Below are 5846 nucleotides of genomic sequence, written 5' to 3'. Positions count from 1 at the left end.
ATTATCCTCCCAAATTCCTTCACAATGATCATCTCTAACAGCATAGTCATCATCTACCAAATCTAATTCAACTGCTTTAGGTCGAGTAGCTGTGAAAGGCGGGGTTTCATCAAGATTAAGCTCTAAGTCACCATCATCTCCACCAACTCCTTGCCTTTTACCTTGAAGCACGATAGACAATTTCTTTTTTGCTAGATCGGGAACGAAGAACACTTGTTTTGCTTGACTTGCCAAAATAAATGGCTCGTCTCCGTATCCAAACCTCTCAAGATCGACCGAAACAAATCCAAATTCTTCATCCACTTGCACAGCATTACTATTAACCCACTTACATTTGAAGACGGGAACTTTAAACTTGGTATAACTAACCTCCCATATCTCTTCTATTATTCCATAATAGGACATTGCCGCCAACATTGGGTTTCTGTCTTTAGAACTAGCAAAATGCATGGCTTCCGCTACTACCATCACCCCACTATTCTGCATAGTACTCTTATCGTCTTGGGTTTTTGTGTAAAAAGAATAACCATTTATATCATATCCACCCCAACACAAAACCTCAAAAGAAGGCCCTGCAGCTAGCCTCTGTATTGTCTCAGAAGGATTGCCATCTTTTAACACTTCTCGCTTGAACCACTCTGCAAATGACTTATTATGTTCATTAGCTAGTTGCATGTCACTCTTTCTTGGATTCAAGTTCCTCAGCATATTCTTGTGAGCATTTAAGTACGGCAAAACTTCATCCGTGTTGTTTAAAATGTATAGATGTGCCTGCATTACAACTTCTCTTGACATAGACCTCACTATGACACCCCGTGTTCCCTTGCTTCTTCTCCCTTGATCATGTCGAGATTGAGGAAGACCAACTGCCTTTACCCTGTCAAGATATGCGTTACAAAACTCAACTGCCTCCTCAGCTACATATCTCTCAACAATTGATGCCTCAGGCCGATAAGGATTCTTAGAGTACCCTTTTAGGATTTTCATGTATCTCTCAAAAGGGTACATCCATCTTAAACACACAGGGCCACAAAGTCTTATCTCTCGCACAAGATGAGCTATCAAGTGGACCATAATATCAAAAAATGATGGAGGAAAATGCATTTCCAATTGAGAGAGGATCACATAACCTTCATTTTCTAATTCATCCAACTCAGCAGGATCAATGACTTTGCTGCAAATGGCACTAAAAAACATACAAAGTCTTGTAATAGTATTTCTCACATCGGTTTTCATAATGCCTCGAATAGCAAGTGGAAGTAATTGTTGCATCAACACATGACAATCATGAGACTTCATTCCCGTTATCTTCAAATCTTGCATTGAAACAAGTTTGCTTAAATTAGAAGAATAACCTTGTGGCACCTTAATAGTATTGACAAAACCACAGAAACTTCTTTTCTCTTCTTTTGATAATGTGTGCGCAGCTGGATGTAAATAAGCCCTCTTACCATCTCTTTCTTGTGGGTGAAGGACATTTCTTATTCCAATTTCGACTAAGTCTCGTCTTGTATTGATTCCATCTTTAGTCTTTCCACTTATATGCAAAAGTGTACCAACAAGACTCTCACATACATTCTTCTCCACATGCATCACGTCTAGACTATGCCTCACATCAAGACTTCGCCAATATGGAAGATCAAAAAAGACAGATCTTTTTTTCCATATATTTCTCTCACTGGCAGTCTTCTTCTTCTTCTTCTTACCGAAGACCACATTAATTCCCTCCACCCGCTGATAAACTTCTTCTCCAGTTAATGGTCTTGGAGCCATTTCATATTCTTGTGAGCCATTAAATGCCTTTTTCAATCTACGGTAAGGGTGATACCGACTAAGAAACCTTCTGTGACCAAGATATACTGTCTTCCTGCCATGTTTAAGTTGCATATAGTGGGTGCCTTCTTCACATATCGGGCATGCTTTATGCCCCTTAACACTGTATCCAGACAAATTTCCATATGCTGGAAAGTCATTTATCGTGGTGAAGATCATGGCACGTAAATTGAAGGTCTCTTGTTTATATGCATCAAACACATCAACACCTTCCTCCCATAATTTCTTCAGATCCTCAATCAAAGGTGCCAAATACACATCAATATCGTTTCCCGGTTGTTTTGGCCCCGAGATCATCAAAGATAGCATGATATACTTTCTTTTCATACATAACCAAGGAGGCAAGTTGTAAATTACGAGGAGCACTGGCCAAGCACTGTGTGTGCTACTAAGATTACCATATGGGTTAATTCCATCCGTACAAAGCCCTAGCCGAAGGTTTCTTGGCTCGCCACCAAATTGAGGAAATTTTTGATCTATTGTTTTCCATTGAGGAGAATCTGCTGGGTGACGAAGCTTTCCATCACATATTTTCTCATCAAAATGCCATCTCAAGTTCTTTGCATCTGTGGCATTAGCAAATAGACGCTTAAATCGTGGTATTATTGGAAGATACCACAGAACCTTTAAAGGAGAACCTTTGGTCATCTCATTATAATCACCATCATCTTTCTTCATTTTGTATCTTGAAGTCCCACATTTAGGGCACTTATTCAACTCTTCATAATCATTTCTGAATAATATGCAGTCATTAGGACACGCATGTATCTTCTCATATTCCAAACCCATCGGACACAAAATCTTTTTTGCCTCATACATTCGTTTCGGAAGTGAATTCCCTTTGGGAAGAATATCACTCAGCAATTCAAGCAATTCCGTAAAACTAGCATCGGTCCAACCATTTCTTGCCTTCAAATTCATCAGTTTCAATACGGTTGTCAATCTTGTGTAATCATCTTTGCACCCCGGGTATAAAGGTGTCTCTGCATCACTACACAAAGTTTCAAAGGTGGAAGAAAACTGTGTAGAGGATTCAGACCTTATATCACGAAACATATCCGAAATTCTATCACCAAAGTCTTCATTCACAACCTTCTCATTTGCAGACAGTGTAGTCTTTCTAATTTCTCCATGCCATATCCAATTTGTATACCTCAAATTTATCCCATCACAGATAAGATGCTCTTTTATCTCAGAAATACTCCGTCGACTATTGTTTAAACATTTGACACAAGGACAATAGTACAATCCATCTCCTTTACTAGGGGCATTTCTCTGAGCAAACTCAAGAAATTTTTCAACCCCATCCTCATATTCCTTGCTAATTCTCCTAGCTTTCATCCAACTACGATCCATTGTTCTACAGATTATTTAAACAATACTTTACTATCAATCAAAATTCATAACGAAGGAAAAAAACACAAAATAACTAACAGATTATTTATCACTAAATTCTTATATTTATTACAAAAAATTATCAAAAATTCGAAATAAATATCAAAAAATTATAAAAAAAATTAAAAACTTCACAATTAATCAACTCCAAACATTTTAACATATTTCTAATACAGTATGTAAAAAGGAATTAAGGTTTTCTCACATCTAATGCCTACCAATTAACACCAATCAACGGTTCAACCACATAAAAATGCAAAATGAACAATAGAAGCTAACCACAATGTAAATCTAACAACCCATTTCATATATAACAGATTTTCATGGCTAAAACATTCAACAAACCAAGAAAAATTGAAAAGAATGAAAGAAGAGGATACTCACAGAGCAGAGAAGCTTCAAACGCGAAGTGAGGCGGCGGCGGACGGCGGTGGACGGCGGCAACGGACCGGTCTTCGGTTAGATAGTGGAGGGTACGACCGGATTTCAGTGGCGGACGGCGGCGGACGGAAATGGGAGGCGCGGTCGACCACGGCGGAGTGCGGCGCACGGCGGCAAGGCTCCAAGGGCTCAATGGAGGAGTTTAAACGGTGGGCTAGAGGCGGGAATGGCCGGTAATGGCAGTTTCACGGTGGTGGGGCAGAGGGGGACCACGGCGCACTGAAGAAATGAGAAAGAAAGTGGAAGAGTCGAGCGGGTTTCGGCGATAGAAGAACACACTTTCCACGGCGGTTTTATTAAGAACCGCCGTGGAAAGTAATAAACCTTTCAACTTATTTACAAAAATGCCACCGCGTTTTTTTCCACTTCGTTTTTCTGCTGAACCGCCGTTAGTTTGCGACGTTAAAGGTCTTTTTCCTAGTAGTGCGTGTACATAATATGAAATGTTATTTAGGGCCTGTTTGGGTATCATTTAAAACTATAGTTTGGAAGGCATAGCCATGATTTGGATCAGGTGATATCCAAACAGCCTCATAGAAAATGTCTCTGTCTTAGCATTTACTTAGCCTGGAACGGAGCAATACCCATGGTTGGTTGGATATTGTTATATCTCATATTTATATAAAAAATAATCGATTAATTTGAGTAGATTAAAAAATTAATTAAATTAGTTATTTGTAATAACTATATATATATGTATTAACTAAAATTACTACTGGATAAAACTTTTAATATATATAACTGTTACAAAAAATATTTTAAAAAAAATAAATAAATATGAGAGATAAAATATTAAATTATTTTTTATATCAAAGATATAACTTGTAGTATCTAGCATTTACTCATTGACGTACTCGATGACGTGCGTCTTCCTCTTCCAGCCTGTCGAATTAAGTGTGGAGAGTCTTGGTCGTCGTCGCTTTTCTAAATGCCCAAAACAAGAAAGTTCAAAAGATTTTTAAAAAAAATTACCAAAAAAAAAAATCCAGAATGTACAGTGATTCAACGGTGCTTACCAATGGCTCTTTACCTGCCATATTATTTTATTCAATATTTTGGTATTTTTGTGACATGCGGGTATATACACATAATTCATATACATACTTGTGCATACATATATTCTTTTTAACCTTATATATAAGCCACTTTTAACTAGTTTATGAGAAATAAGAAAATTGGTTACATTTAGTTAATATTTTATAAGAATTAAGATGCTAATCTACTTATGAAGTATTCTGTCATAAGTTTATAACACTATAGACTTTTTTTAAGTGTAAAAGTATACATGAAATTTTTAAAAGGATATAAAAATGTCATGACCGTGAAGTCAACTCACATTGACTGTTTAGTAAACATATAGATTAAGAAAATAATGCAAAAATACATATCAAGATTTTAAAATGCTACGAAAATACCACGATCTTGAGAACTTCATATATATTTTTATACCATTTTAAATTTTCATATGCATTTTTTATAATGTTTTTTGATTGACATATTTGTTAAACAGTGAACACCAGTTGACTTAATGGTTTGATAGTTTTGCACTATTTTAAAAATTTTATGTGTACTTAGATTCCCAAAAAAATTTAATAATGTCTCGTGCTCTTAGATGAATACTTCATAGATAGATTCATACTTTAATCCTATTTTAAAATCATCTCATCTTTTAAATATTATCTTTAATTAACCAACCTAAGTCAAACAATTTTATTTATCTATTCTGATATTGCTCTCCACTATAATTATACTTCTTAATATGAGGTCGTTGCTTAAAAATAGTTGCCTTGTAGTAGATTTTGTAAAATCACTTATAAATATGGAAGCCCGTGCTTATCTTTGGATGAAAAGAAAACTAGAAAAGAAAGAATACTAAAAAGAAAAAACCCCCAAAATATTTTTTTTACACTATTTTTTGAGCTTTTGTTTTTCAATATTTCTTCCCTCCTATTTTTCTTTTACATTTTTCTTTGTCAAACATAAAAATTAACTTACTAATAAAATGGAAATGAATACATTTTAGAAAATTGGGAATATGTGTGTATTCAAAATGATGCTAACCAATCAATTAGAGTTGAGTCTAGCAGAAAGGGTTAGCTTGTCACAAACGTGACAAACCAATGTCCAAATTTCTTTTAGGAAAAGTATCCATATTTAATGCCTAACAGTGTCCCAAA

The sequence above is a fragment of the Neltuma alba genome, unplaced genomic scaffold, assembly GCF_004799145.2.
Source record: "Neltuma alba isolate B1F8T4 unplaced genomic scaffold, ASM479914v2 tig00003619_pilon, whole genome shotgun sequence".
Taxonomy (NCBI): Eukaryota; Viridiplantae; Streptophyta; class Magnoliopsida; order Fabales; family Fabaceae; genus Neltuma; species Neltuma alba.
This window is presented reverse-complemented; position numbering follows the sequence as displayed.